Source organism: Odocoileus virginianus, chromosome 19 (assembly GCF_023699985.2).
Source record: "Odocoileus virginianus isolate 20LAN1187 ecotype Illinois chromosome 19, Ovbor_1.2, whole genome shotgun sequence".
NCBI lineage: Eukaryota > Metazoa > Chordata > Mammalia > Artiodactyla > Cervidae > Odocoileus > Odocoileus virginianus.
Window position 1 is genome coordinate 26,328,163 of NC_069692.1, and position 15,691 is coordinate 26,343,853.

Below are 15,691 nucleotides of genomic sequence, written 5' to 3' on the forward strand. Positions count from 1 at the left end.
TTTTTGGTATAACACAGTTAATGTGCCTATATCATGCAGCTGGTATATGGTGAGGGGATCTGGAACTCCTGCATGTTAGTGCTGTGATCTTTTTGTTTCCATTCTTGGTCCAAATTTGTGCTGTAGGAAGCATTATTATGAACAAAGCTAGTGCAGGTGATGGAATTCCAGCTGAGCTATTTAACATCCTTAAAGATGATGCTGTTAAAGTGCTGTATTTGTTATGCCAGCAAATTTGGAAAACTCAGCAGTGGCTACAGGACTGGAAAAAGTCAGTTTTCATTCCAATCTCAAAGAAGGGGAAGGCCAAAGAAGGTTCAAACTGCTGCACAATTGTGCTCATTTCACATGCTAGCAAGGTAGTACTCAAGATCCTTCAAGCTAGGCTTCAACAGTATGTGAACCCAGAACTTCCAGGTGTACAAACTGGATTTAGAAAAGTCAGAGGAACCAGAGATCAAATTGCCAACATCCGTTGCATCATAGAAAAAACAAGGAAATTCCAGAAAAACATCTACTTTTGTTTCATTGACCACACTATAAAGCCTTTGACTGTGTGGATCACAACAAACTGTGGAAAATTCTTAAAAAGATGGGAAAGCAGACCACCTTACCTGCCTCCTGAGAAATCTGTATGCAGGTCAAGAAGCAACAGTTAGAACTGGATATGGAACAACAGACTGGTTCCAAATTGGGAAAGGAGTACATCCAGGCTGTTTATCATCACCTTACTTATTTAACTTATATGCAGGGTGAAAGTGAAAGCCACTCAGTTGTGTCCAGCTCTTTGCGACCCCATGGACTATACAGTGCATGGAAGTCTCCAGGCTAGAATACTGGAGTGGGTAGCTGTTCTCTTCTCCAGAGGATCTTCCCAACCGAGGGATGAAACCCAGGTCTCCCACATTGCAGGCAGATTCTTTACCAGCTGAGCCACAAGGAAAGCCCTATATGCAGAGTACATCATGTGAAATACTGTGCTGAATCAAGATTGCCAGGAGAAATATCAATAACCTCAGATATGCAGCTGACACCACCCTTATGGCAGAAAGCAAAGAGGAACTAAAGAGCTTCTTGATGAAAGTGAAAGAGGAAGAGGCAGGTCGGCGGGCAAGATGGCGTCCGGTGAGTGATTCTCCCCGGATACCTCCAGCGGCCTCTGAGACACTGGGGCCGGGGGTGGGGGGAGTCCTGTCCCCGCTGCCGGCCTTCCTCCTCTCCCCCGCCCCCAGAGATCCCTCTCTTTCCCTTCCTCTTTCTATTTCGCGGGGGTGGAGTCGGTGGGAGGGAGGGGAGGCGGGCCTCGTTTCTGGGACACCATGTCCGAGTCTGAGGAGAGCCTGGACCGGCAACTGAAAATCGTCGTGCTGGGGGACGGCACCTCCGGGAAGACCTCCTTAGCTACCTGTTTTGCTCAAGAAACTTTTGGGAAACAGTACAAACTATTGGATTGGATTTCTTTTTGACAAGAATAACATTGCCAGGAAGCTTGAATGTTACTCTTCAAATCTGGGACATAGGAGGGCAGACAATAGAAGGCAGGATGTTGGATAAATATATCTATGGAGCACAGGGAGTCCTCTTGGTATATGATGTTACAAATTATCAAAGCTTTGAGAATTTAGAAGATTGGTATTCTGTGGTGAAGAAAGTGAGTGAGGAGTCAGAAACTCAGCCCCTGGTTGCCTTGGTGGGCAATAAAATTGATTTGGAGCATATGCGAACAGTAAAACCTGAAAAACACTTAAGATTTTGCCAGGAAAATGGTTTTAGTAGCCACTTTGTCTCAGCAAAGACAGGAGACTCTGTCTTCCTGTGTTTTCAGAAAGTTGCTGCTGAAATCCTTGGAATCAAGTTAAAGCAGAAATAGAACAATCACAGAGAGTGGTGAAGGCAGATATTGTAAACTACAACCAGGAACCCATGTCAAGAACTGTTAACCCTACTAGAAGCTCTATGTGTGCAGTTCAGTGAGCACATTTTTCTTTTGTATTGATAGTTCTGACTGCCCTTCACCTCTGTGTGGGCCCCAGGGAGCTCTAGGAACTTGTTTTATCAGTGACCATCTCTGTAGTTCAGTTAACACTTTCTGCTCAACTTGCTTCATCATTGCTTGTTGCCTCAGCCACAGGACTTGGACTGGAAAGAATTCAACTTCGGGACCACACACTTTGAATTCAGCTTGGAAAGCCCATTCTCTGGAATCAGACTGCTCCATTGAGAAAGAATAATGTTGGCTCTCTTATGGCCTCACTTCTTTTGTCTGTGATGTAAATTTTTTTTTTAAACAAATATGAAAACTATCCAGGTCTTGATCATCAGCCAGGATTTTGCTGCAGCACAGTTTCATTCTCTTATCTGAACTCATACCTGGCAAAGTATGCTTCAGAGTGCAAACATCTGAATGAGTCATATATTTTATCTACTGATACTTAAGAAAGGATGCTTTTGCTATCTCTTGTGAGTAAAAATATATAAAGCGGTATCTAACTGAAAATGCTTGAAATAAAGCTGTAATAGAAAAAAAAAAAGTGAAAGAGGAGAGTGAAAAAGCTTACTTAAAACTCAACATTCAAAAAACTAAGATCTTGGCATCCAGTCCCATCATTTCATGGCAAATGGATGGTTAAACAATGGAAACAGTGGCAGGCTTTATTTTCTTGGTCTCTAAAATCATTGTGGATGGTGACTGCAGCCATGAAATTAAAAGACACTTGCTCCCTGGAAGAAAAGTTATGACAAACCTAGACAACGTATTAAAAAGTAGAGACATCACTTTGCTGACAAAGTTCCATATAGTCAAAGCTGTGGTTTTTCCAGTAGTCATGTATGGAAGTGAGATTTGGACTATAAAGAAGACTGAATGCTTTCGAACTGTGGTGCTGGAAAAGACTCTTGAGAGCCCCTTGGACTGCAAGGAGATCAAACCAGTCAATCCTAAAGGAAATCAACCCTGAATAACTGGAAGGACTGATGCTAAAGCTGATGCTCCAGTCCTTTGGCCACCTGATGAAAAGAGCCGACTCATTTGAAAAGACCCTGATGCTGGGAAAGATTGAGGGCAGGAGGAGAAAGGGTGACAGGATGAGGTAGTTGGATGGCATCTTTAACTCAATGGACATGAGTTTGAGCAAACTCTAGGAGATAGTGAATGTCAGGGAAGCCTGGCATGTTCAGTCTATGGGGCTGCAGAGTCGGACACGATTGAGCGACTAAACAAAAACAACAGTGTCCATGGGATTCTCAAGGCAAGAATACTGAAGTTGTGTGCCATGCCCTCCTCCACTGTCTGAATATTAGGAAAGAGGGATGTTTCAAGAGAACAGCATCGAAACATGTATATTATCTAGGGTGAATCAGATCACCAGCCCAGGTTGGATGCATGAGACAAGTGCTTGGGCCTGGTGCACTGGGAAGACCCAGAGGGATCGGGTGGAGAGGGAGGTGGGAGGGGGGACCGGGATGGGGAATACATGTAAATCAATGGCTAATTCATTTCAATGTATGACAAAAACCACTGCAATGTTGTAAAGTAATTAGCCTCCAACTAATAAAAATAAATGGAAAAAAAAAAAAAAGAATAGTTCTTACCCTAACTTTCCTACCAGTATCCTTACTTTCCTATCAGGGAAGTCTGTATGCTTCTATTAGGACTAACCAAAAGAGAAAGCACAATTGGGATTTGGGGATGAAGTTGAGGGAGGGAGAGAGTGGAATCTTGAAAAGATGCAGAAGCAAGTATTTCTGAGCAGTTGGGGCTTGTTCATTGCATCTTATTTAAGGAGTCACCTATATTATCTGAATCTTCAGCTGAGCTTGAATGTTAGCAGGGCCTAACTCCAGGCCAAATCGCCCTGTAAAGTTACAGCTTAGTTTGGTTTGGAGAAAATTTGCTTCATGTTTGCCATCCCCTTTGCTCTGCAGCTGTTGCTTTCTACTCTGTTTCCTGATACTTCTTTCTGTTGGCAGTGTTTTCTGGACCCATGCATTCTGTGCATGAGTTATTCCATAGCCCTCTTCTAACACTGTGTTTCAACTCCATTTTAGGAATAATCATGTAGAGTTATATTCCAAATTTAGTGCATTTTGACTTCAGGAAGACCCTTTCAGGATCAAATTAGAACAAAATTGTTATATTTGGCCATAATGGAATAGAACCTCCCACTGTGGCTTCCAGCCTTCTAAGTCTCCCCAAAATAGACCTTAGTAAGATAACTAAAGACTTCTGTATCAGTAAATCTAATGAATTTATTTAAAAATGTTTCTGTCCTAATTGTTGACAAGTTTTTTTTCTTGAAAAACATTCTTTACTTGATTTTATTTTTTCTACCACTTCTTCCCCACCTCGGCTGGCTTTTCCGGGTGATTAAATGTTAGTATTCCCTCTTAACCACCCTATTCTCTCTCCAATTTATCCCTTTTGTATCCTTCAGTTACTACAAACTGCATTAGTCTAATCTATCCACCTGGCCTCCTTCCAATCTACTCCCCATATTCCTGAAAAACTCAAAAGTAGATGTCAGCATAAACATACCATGTTCTTAAATAGGAGATTTCAACATCATAAAGCACTGATTCTCCCGTGTGTATGTGTTAGTCACTCAGTCGTATCTGACTCTTTGCCACCCCATGGACTGTAGCTGGTGGAATTCTCCAAGCAAGAATACTGGAATGGGTTACCATTTCCTCCTCCAGGGGATCTCCCTGACCCAGGGATTGAACCCTGGTCCCCTGCATTGCAGGCAGATTCTTTTCCATCTGAGCCACCAGGGAAGCTGATTCTCCCATGCTAATTTACAGATTAAAGTGGTTTCAATGAAAATACTTGAAACACTAATCATAAAGTGCATACTGAACCCTGAATAACATTGAAGAAGAAGAGCAATGAAAAGGGGATTAGCCCTTCTAGGTATTAAGACACACTATGAAGTTTCAGTTAGAACAGTATAATACTGGTGCATGAATTGACAAACTAATAGAGCAGAATTGAAAATTCAGGAATAAATTAGAAAATACAGTAACTTAGGATATGGTGAAAGCAGTATCTTACTTGAGTGGGAGTAAGGATGAACTCTAATAACTGGTATTGGTATAACTGTGTAGCCATCTGGAAAGAGAATGTGTTAGGTCAATACTTGACATTATATATTTGGATAAACTCCAGATTGGTCAGAGATTTAAACATAAAATGTGAAATGATGGGAGAATTTAATTAAAACTTTAGAGTTATAAAGCTTTTCTAAAATTATGACTCAAAATCCTAAACTCAAAGTGTTGGTTTATTTGCCTTTAAAAAAATCCACATGACCAAAGTCCATGAGTAAAGTCAGAAGAGAAATGCAAGATTCATGTCAACCCCTATTAAAATTCCAATGACAGTTTTCATGGAAGTAGAATAAACAATCCTAAAGTTTATGTGGAACCTTAAAAGACCTCCACATAGTCAAGCAATCTTGAGAAAGAATAACCAGTCTGGGGCTATCACTTCTTGATTTGTAAACTAAATTACAAAGCTGTAGTAATCGACACACCATGGCACTGACCTAAAAACAAGCACATCAATGAATGGAACAAAGACCCTAGAAATAAAACCATATATACAGGGTCAATTAATTTATAATAGAGGAGCCAAGAATATACAATGGGGGAAGATGCCAAGAATATACAATGGGATTAAAGTTTCTTTTAATAAATGAGGTTGGGAAAGATGGATGGCTGCATACAGAACAGTGAAACATGGACCATTATCTTAACATACAGAAAATATCAACCCAGAATGGATTAAAGACTTGAATATAAAATTTGAAACCATAAAATTCCTAGAAGAAAATAGGGGATAAATTCCTTGACATAGGTCTTGGCAATGATTACTATTATTTTTTGACACCAAAAACAGGCAAACAAACAAACAAAAAAACACAAGTGAGACTACATCAAACTAAAAAGCTTCTGTACAGCAAAGGAAATCATCAAGATGAAAAGGCAACCTACCAAATAGAAGAAAATATTTGCAAAATATATATTAGATAAGAAATTAATATCTAAAATATGTTTAGAACACCTACAACTCAATGGAAAAAACAATCCAGTTAAAAAGTAGGCAAAGGATCTGATAGACATTTCCAAAGAAGATATGCCAGTGGCCAACAGGTACATGAAAAAGTATTTACCATTGCTAACCATCAGAGAAAAGCAAGTCAAAATAACAATAAAACATCATCTCATACCTATCAGAATGTCTTGTATCAAAAAGATAAGACATGCGTGTTGGTGAGAATATTGGTGAGACTTTTGCACTGTTGGTGGGGATGTAAACTGGTGCAGCCACTATGGAAAACCGTATGGAGAGTACTCAAAGAAATTGAAAATAGAATACCATGTTACCCAGCAATTTCACTTCCAAGTATTTCTCTAAAGGGAATAAAATCACTATGTCAAAAAAAAAAATCTGTAGCCCCCTGTTCATTGCAGCTATTTTTACAATAGCCAAGATATGGGAACAACCTGTGTTCATTCATCAGCAGATGAATGGATAAGGAAAGTCTGGTACACATACACACAGACACTGAAATATTCAGCCATAAAGAAGAAGGAAGTCTTGCCTTTGTGTATGAATCTTGAGGGCATTTGCTCAGTGAAATAAGTCAGAGAATGGCACATACTGTATGTTCTCAGACAGTGAGAGACAAATGTGTAATATCACTTGTATGTGGAATATAAAAGAAGAAGGACTTACAGATTACAGAGACTAGATTGGTGGTTGTGAGAGGTGATAGTAGTTTAGTCGCTAAGTTGTGTCCAACTTTTGCGACCCCATGGACTATAGCCCTTGAGGCTCCTCTGTCCGTGGGATTCTCCAGGCAAGAATACTGGAGTGGGTTGCCATTTCCTTCTCCTGGGGATCTTCCCAACCCAGGAATCGAACCTGCGTCTCCTGCATTGCAGGCAGATTCTTTACCAACTGAGCTATGAGGGAAGCCACCTTGTAGCTTGTGAGAGGTGGGAGGTGGTCAGAATACTTGAAGGTGATCAAAAGGTACAGACTTCTAGTTATAAGATAAATAAGTCCTGGGGATTACTATATAGCATGATGAGTTAACAATGCTGTATTGTGTATTTTAAAGTTGCTAAGAGAGTAGATGTTTTTCTTTTCTGTAGATATTTTTTTCTTTTATTTAAAAATGCATAAAGATACCCACAAATTGAATCATGCTCTCTGCCTCTTTTTCTAATAACTTTAGTGGTTTTTGTTCCTCTGAAGATGGAGACTTGTAAGTAGCAAGGCCCTGGGTGGCGTCCTTCTTCTGCCCTAACAACACAGCCTGCTTTCCCTTGGTCTTTTTGCTTTGGCTACACTGGCCTTTATACTCTACCTCAAACTCATTGTGTTTCCTTCCATCATAGAGCGTTTTCTCATGCTCTTACCCCTGCCAGGAGACCTTGCCTAGATGAAACATGTTTAGCTTTTGATCTCAACAGTATGTTAACTTCCACAGAGATGCCTTCTTGGCTAAGATTAGATTTGCCTTTTCCATGAATTAGTGGTGCCTTACCAACTCCTTTTAACTCTGGTGATAAATGCAGTTGTACATTCCTTGTTGGCATTGTTTAATGTCTGTCTCTCCCATTAGAAAAGAAGCCTCATGACGGTCGGGACTATGTTTACTTTGATCAGAGATGAAAAAAAGGAACCTATTTCATATTATTGTGAGGATTAAATGATGCATGTGATATGCTTAGCATGGTACCTAGCATAGAAGCATGTAATGCTACTGGATCCTACTATATATTTTGTTTTTAGTAGAAGGAAATGGTACTATTTGTGGATAAATTAACTGGATAAAGTTTAAGGGAGAATTCTGACTCTTCTTGGCCGGAGAAGGGAGTACCTTTGGAAGGTAGTAGGTAGTCTTATTTGTAAAGTAACTAGCCTCCAATTAAAATAAATAAATTAAAAAACAAAAACAAACAAAAAAGAAATTAGCTTTTATTTCTCCACTATTCTTGGCTCCTGTATCTGTCAAACTGCAAGAAAGCAGCTTTTTTCCCAAAGTATTTTCCTTCTTTCCAGTTGCATTTCTCCCTTCCTTTATCTTGCTCAACTAGGAGGTAGTTTCAAAAAAAAATTCACAAAACAGAATTTTTCACATGAAATCTGGGAAGTTGCACATACACTTGCAGTTCTGTATTTGTCATATCAACCACAGTTATAAAAATCAGGTAGAATGCAAGATAGTGGGATCACAAATGATACAGCAGATATTTCATGTTGTGCCATGGGGGACAGGTTTATTGTAAATCACTGGGATCATATTCCCTATTGTGTAATTTATAGTGGCTTTAAAGAGTTTTAAAACTTTTATTCTATCTGCTTAATATTTTCTTCCAGTGTTCTCCACTTAGCATAGCCCTCATCTCAGTTCCTGACATTGTGAAAGTTGAGTGATTATTTGAAGTGCCAGGTTTTTACTTTTCATGTATTAAGTATGTAAATTTTCTTTTTGGTTCACTCCTTTGGTTTCTTTATGTTCCTTGAATGTTGCTTGCTGCCTTGCTTTCAGGGAATTGAAGTCCTTATGCAAAATGAGATATGGCATAACTAGAAAGTATTGTTTCCTGCCATTTTCCTTCATGGTTTGGAGAAGGATATGCTTGGAGCAAAAAGCACAGATTTGGGGTCTGTAGGCTACTTGGGGTCCTCAGATCTGTTTTGCTTAGCTTTTAGAGTAAGTTGAAAAATCTGAATTTGCAGCCTTTATTAAAAGTTCAGAAAGTATGGGAAAAGTGGGCTAGCATTACCACTTGGCAGCAATTGACAGTGCCCTGTAAGTATGACAGAAACACTCCAGGCTGCTGTAGCTTTCTTCATCTTCTTGCTTCTCCCCAAATTCATGCCCATGCTTCATTAATTTACATTTCTTGCCTGGCTTCTGGCTTCTTTAAGCTTTTGAGATGTGACCCCAGGCACAGTGAGGTAGGACACTATTCAGTTAAGAGCAAGAGAGGCTAAAATCAATGGTCTGCTGAGCTTGTTCAGTTATATAGTCTCAGAGGTCTTCCATCCGTGTGGCATCCTGATAAAGGGAGTTCTGGTCCCTCCCCTGGTATATGAGATTTTTAAAAAAATGACAATGGATGTCTTGAAGAAATAAGTTTAGGATGATTAAATAACCATTGAATAAGAACAGTCAGGATTGGTTTTACTGCCAGGACTGTTTTTTGGAGCTGCCTATAATTCCTATTTATTTGTCAAAATATGTACCTGTTGATGAAAATGTTTTGAGATTACTGTTTTTTTCAAGAAATGTTTTTAGGGGAAATAACTCTTAACTAACAAGGTGATAAGTTAGTGAGTAGCCCAGATAACCAAAAATGCCTCATACCTCCAAAATTCTAATTTTTTCTTCCATTTTTTTCCATTGTGGTAAAATATACATAACATAAAATTTACCATTTTAACCATTTTAATGCATATACTTCACTGATGCTAAGTATAATCACATTGGTGTACAGTCATTATGACTATCCACTTCTAGAATTTTTTCATAATTCCAACAGAAACTCTGTACTTATTAAACAATAACTCTTCACTCCCATTCTCCTCATGCCTGGTAAACTCTACTCCCCTTTCTGTCTCTATGAATTTGTCCATTCTGAGTACCTTGTATAAGTGAAATTATACAATATTTGTCTTTTTCTGTCTGGCTTACTTCACTGAGCAGTTTTCAAGGTTCATCCATGTTGTAGCATGTATCAATTTGTTTTTTTATAAATGAGTAGCAATATTCTGTAGAAATAAGTTTATGGATATACCAAATAAGTTTATGGATATACCAAATTTTGTTTATTCATTTATCTATTGATGGATCAAAACTCTAATCTTTTGACTGCACTGCACCTTCCTTAGTGGCTAAGTTGTAGGGTAGATTATTTTTCTTCTTCATCCTCACTGGCTTGTTGGATTTCTTTCTCTCAAATTGCCCCAGGAAGCTCGCACTTCAGCATGACTTTTGGTCATTGTGACCCCAAAGCAATTGTGCTCCCTTTGGCCATTAGTGAAGGTGTTGTATTATGTATATTCTGACCTTATCCTAACCCACTGTTTTGCTTAATTTTAGGAATATAGTAATTTCTGACTTGGTTCTATATGACTGTGGGTTCTTTTCCTGTGAATTATACCTTCTTCCTGCAATTCCTTAGATATCTAGAAGGCTTAGCTTTCTGGTCTTAACTGTGTACATTCACTAACTAACTGTGTGAGTTTAAGCTACATTATTCTTAATTATGAAATGAAGGATTTTAGAGCAGATATTTCATATTTCTTCTCAATGATACATTGTCATTCAAAACATGCTACTTGCTTTCAGCCTGGTGGTAAAAGTAAAAATTGATGGAAATCCATTTAGGTGTCTGGGAATTAAGTAAGATTATATATCAGAAAGTACTTGGTAAGGGTGGTTTTACCATAATTAAGACTGACTGTAAAAAGAAAGTGCTTGGTAAAAGGTGGTTTTACCATGATTAAGCCTGTAAAAAGAATCCCATGCAAAGCTGTTAGAAAAGCTTAAGAATTAAGTAGGAAATATAATTTCCTCATTGCATAGATAGGTGGGGCTGTCTAGTATGTCAGAAGGGAATGAGTTTAAGAATAGTTAACTGAGTCTAAAGGCAGGAAGACAACAGTATCTTTTTTGAACATTTTGAAGAACCGACTGATAACGCCTGTTTGGCGCAACTGGGCTTCCCCAGTGGCTCAGTGGTAAAGAATTCACCTGCAGCGCAGGAGCCACAGGAGGCGCGGGTTCGATCCCTGGGTCCGGAAAGTTCCCTGGAGAAGGAAATGGCAACCCACTCCAGTACTGCCTGGAAAATCCCATAGACAGAGGAGCCTGGCAGGCTACAGTCCATAGGGTCGCAAAGAGTTGGACACGACTAAAGTGACTTCGCACATGGACTATAGTGGAAAAGCTTGCTGTTAAGTCTACTTTTGTGAGGATTTATATCATAAAATTGGAATTTGGACAATTTCAGTACATTTCTAACTCTTTGATACTGCCCCCAAAGTTACTAACTTTTATTACTTTTGTTTAGGCCTGTCTTTGAGAAGAATTCCTGACTTTGATATACATGATATTAGCAAAGCAAGGGGACAGTCAACAGCAGATCCTGGTAAACTGATAATGTTAGTATAGATGAGTAGTTTGCAGATTTTCAAATCTCCCAAATCAGTAGATTTTTAAAACAAATCAACCAAATAACTTGGGAATCATTATAGTATCGTCAACTTTTCAATTCACAAAAAAAAAAAATTTCTTAAATATTATCTATTATCACAGTTTCACAAAAGAAAAAAGATTCTAACAATAAAATATAGGAATTATCTTAGAATTAAGGACAGATTTTAAAATAGAACAGCACACTATATTACTGTTTTTTTTTATGCACCACAGTAGAGTTTTGGTTATGAATCATTGTTTAGGAATTACTGACATAGATGTTTCTGAAATTTAGAGGAAAAGAAAATTATAATTGCCTGGATTGACCAAAGGTGGAAAGGATGGTACCAGTGAAAAAGCAATTTTTGGAAAAGGACGTTTTCAGGGAGTGAAGAAGAAAGATACATTGGTTTTAGATACACTGAATATCCAGGTTGAAGTTCAGCAAGCAGTTAAACAGATTAGACCTAGAGATAAAGATTTAGATATTTTCAATCTTGAGATGATAGTAACAACCATGAAAGTGGGCTAAGTTTCTTGAGGGAAAAATGTACGGTAGATAAGACAAAGGTTAAAGACTTGGAAATCAAATTGCTTACTTTACCAGTTATAAGCTGTATAACTTTAGTGACAATACCATATTATGTTCTCTTGAGAATTAAATGAGTTCTAAGCATTATATAAAATGCTTAGAATCTTGTTTGGCAGCTAGTTAATAAGTGTTGGCTGTTGTTATTTGGCAGCAGCTCAGTCGTAAAGAACCCCACCTGCCAAGCACGAGACACAGATTCGATCCCTGGGTCGGGAAGATCCCCTGGAGAAGGAAATGGAAACCCACTCCAGTACTTTTGCCTGGGAAATCCCATGGACAGAGGAGCCTGGTGGGCTAAAGTCCAGGGGTCGCAAAGAGTGAGACAAAATGACTAAACAACAGTAGCAGGTGGATTAAAAGGCCTGAGTAGTATGCAGTGAGTAGTGGCAGGCTATAGATGTTATGCAGAAATTGGATAAATTCTAAAAATCTTATTTTGAAAACACTCATCTCACATGCTAGTAAAGTAATGCTTAAAATTCCCCAAGCCAGGCTTCAGCAATACATGAACTGTGAACTTGCAGATGTTCAAGCTGGTTTTAGAAAAGGCAGAGGAACCAAAGATCAAATTGCTAACATCCACTGGATCATCGAAAAAGCAAGAGAGTTCCAGAAAGACATCTATTTCTGCTTTATTGACTATGCCAAAGCCTTTGGCTGTGTGGATCAGAATAAACTGTGGAAAATTCTGAAAGAGATGGGAATACCAGACCACCTGACCTGCCTCTTGAGAAACCTGTATGCAGGTCAGGAAGCAACAGTTAGAACCGGACATGGAACAACAGACTGGTTCCAAATAGGAAAAGGAGTACATCAAGGCTGATATATTGTCACCCTGCTTATTTAACTTATATGCAGAGTACATCATGAGAAACGCTGGGCTGGAGGAAGCACAAACTGGAATCAAGACTGCCAGGAGAAATATCAGTAATCTCAGATATGCAAATGACACCACCCTTATGGGAGAAAGTGAAGAACTAAAGAGCTTCTCCTGATGAAAGTGAAAGAGGAGAGTGAAAAAGTTGGCTTAAAGCTCAACATTCAGAAAACTAAGATCATGTCATCTGGTCCCATCACCTCATGGCAAATAGATGGGGAAACAGTGGAAACAGTGGCTGACTTTATTTTTCTGGGCTCCAGAATCACTGCAAATGGTGATTGCAGCCATGAAATTAAAAGACACTTATTCCTTGGAAGGAAAGTTATGACCAACCTAGATAGCCTATTAAAAAGCAGAGACATTACTTTGCCAACAAAGGTCCATCTAGTCAAGGCTATTGTTTTTCCAGTGGTCATGTATGGATATGAGGGTTGGACTATAAAGAAAGCTGAGCACCAAAGAATTGATGCTTTTGAACTGTGGTGTTGGAGAAGACTCTTGAGAGTCCCTTGGACTGCAAGGAGATCCAACCAGTCCATCCTAAAGGAGATCAGTCCTGGGTGTTCATTGGAAGGACTGATGTTGAAGCTGAAACTCCAATACTTTGGCCATCTAATACAAAGAGCTGACTCATTTGAAAAGACCCTGATGCTCAGAAAGATTGAGGGCAGGAGGAGAAGGGGACGACAGAGGATGAGATGGTTGGATGGCATCATCAACTCAATGGACGTGGGTTTGGGTGGACTCCGGGAGTTGGTGATGGACAGGGAGGCCTGGCATGCTGCAGTTCATGGGGTCGCAAAGAGTCGGGCACCTCTGAGTGACTGAACTGAACTGATAGAGCTATGGAAGCAAAGAGAATAGGTAAACTTAAATTCTAGAGATCCCTTCTCATGTGAACTAAGGTAGCTAGCTGTTCCTGAGAGCAATTGCTAAGTATGGTCTTGTTTTTAGGATTAGTTTTAATCCAGGCAGAGGGAATCCAGAGGGGAAAAGAGAAATCAGAAGAACTTGTAACAGTTGTGTGGGCTACTTTGACAGATGGAAATTGAGGTAAGCCCAAAGTGTATAGCCTTTTTTCCCCTTCACTGGACACTTGGGCTTCCCAGGTCTCACTGGAGGTAAAGAACCTACCTGCCAATGCAGAAGAGGTAAGAGACATGGGTTCGATCCCTGGGTCAGAAAGATCCTCTGGAGGAGGGCATAGCAACCCACTCCAGTATCCTTGCCTGGAGAATCCCATGGACAGAGGAGGTTGGCAAGCTACGGTCCCTAGTGTCGCACAGAGTCAGATACAACTGAAGTGACTTAGCACAGACACTTGCTAAGTGATGGGGCAGTGTCAGAGGCTGGAGTTAACCTGGTATAACAGCAAAATCTCTTGCAGTTTCACAGTACTTAGACTTACTATGTTCTCAGATTTCTTGATTTCAAGACCCCTGTTCAATGCTAAAAATTACTGAAGACAGCAAGGAGATTTTGCTTCAGTGGATTGTATTTGTTGATATTTACTGTATCAGAAATTCAGAAATTAAAAAATAAGAGAAATTTAAAATATTTACTAATATAAAAATAATAATAAACTCATTGAATGTTAATATAAGTAATACTAGAAAGTTAATTGTTTTATATTTTTTTAAATCTTTGGTTTAATAGCAGACAACGGAATATTCATATCTGCTTCTGCCTTCAGTTTGTTGGAAAGTGTTGTTTTGGTTGAAGTAAATGAAGAAAATCTAGTCTTACACTGTTATAAAGCTGGAAAAAGCGGAGAAGGCAATGGCACCCCAATCCACTACTCTTGCCCTGAAAATCCCATGGATGGAGAGCCTGGTAGGCTGCAGTCCATGGGGTCACTAGGAGTCAGACACAACTGAGTGACTTTACTTTCACTTTTCACTTTCATGCATTGGAGAAGGAAATGGCAACCCACTCCAGTGTTCTTGCCTGGAGAATCCCAGGAATGGGGGAGCCTGGTGGGCTGCCGTCTGTGGGGTCGCACAGAGTCAGACATGACTGAAGCAACTTAGCAGCAGCAGCAGCAGCTGGAAAAAGAAGGAGTAATTTAATCATTTTTTCAGGTAGTTGAATATTCTTCTTTGATCTTACAGCAGAACTTGACAGTAGTTTCTTAAAGGTTAGTTGCAATGTGGAATCTGAAATCATTTCAATGAACTTTTGTATATTATTACATTAAGATCTATTGTACTGTCTTTTATTTTGAATGAATATTTTACTCACCCATAATTTTGTACCATGCATTGGTCATTTGGAAACATTGGTTCACTGAGGTATGCAAATCATTAGTATACAACATTAAAACCCCACACATGTGTTAGTATCACCACTGATCTTATCCGAAAAGTAGTAAGGAGTAAGAATTGGAAAGTTGTCAAGGTTATGGTCGCTGATATGTTTTCTGCAATTCTAATTTTTGCCTGAAGGTTCTAATTTTATTGCTGGCAACAAATGCTGATATTTTTCTCTTTTGAAGTAATAGGCTCACTGCATTCATTTTTGTTAATGTAGTCTCTACAGTTGTTTTATATATAGTGTCTGATATACAGTCAAATACTGTGAGAAAGGGCTTTTGTTTCTCACCATGAGAGTACAGGATCTAGAATTGCTGCTCTATATAAACAACTGGAAAACTGGACAGATACTTGAAACAATTGTCCTCACATACTGGACAACTGGCGGTCTAACAGTCTGATTCCTGAAGGAATCAGAAGAGGTGAGCTCTGCAGTTGCTGTGGCTCTTTGCCTGGAGTCAGTTTCCAGACTGCGGTACAGGAGGACAATCCCAAATAGAACCCTATGGTATTGCTGACTAGTGTGAGACACAATCTTCAGACTTTGGGGATGCCATGGTGGCTGGAATTTAAGGGTAATAACCATAGTGGAAGGAGTTATTTAGATAAAGAGCTCTAGAAATCCGTATAGGAGTCCCACACTTCTGCACATTGGCTATGGTGAAATGCCATGATGTTGGGAAAGAACTGC

General features: G+C 39.3%; 1 protein-coding gene and 1 pseudogene across 3 annotated transcripts in view; both read left to right on the plus strand.

The window, feature by feature from the left end:
• PDSS2 (decaprenyl diphosphate synthase subunit 2) overlaps positions 1–15,691 on the plus strand; it is a 254,362-nt gene that overhangs the window by 32,935 nt on the left and 205,736 nt on the right. The gene's annotated exons all lie outside the window — the stretch shown is intronic.
• On the plus strand, positions 1,134–3,610 carry LOC110136570 (ras-related protein Rab-28 pseudogene; annotated as a pseudogene).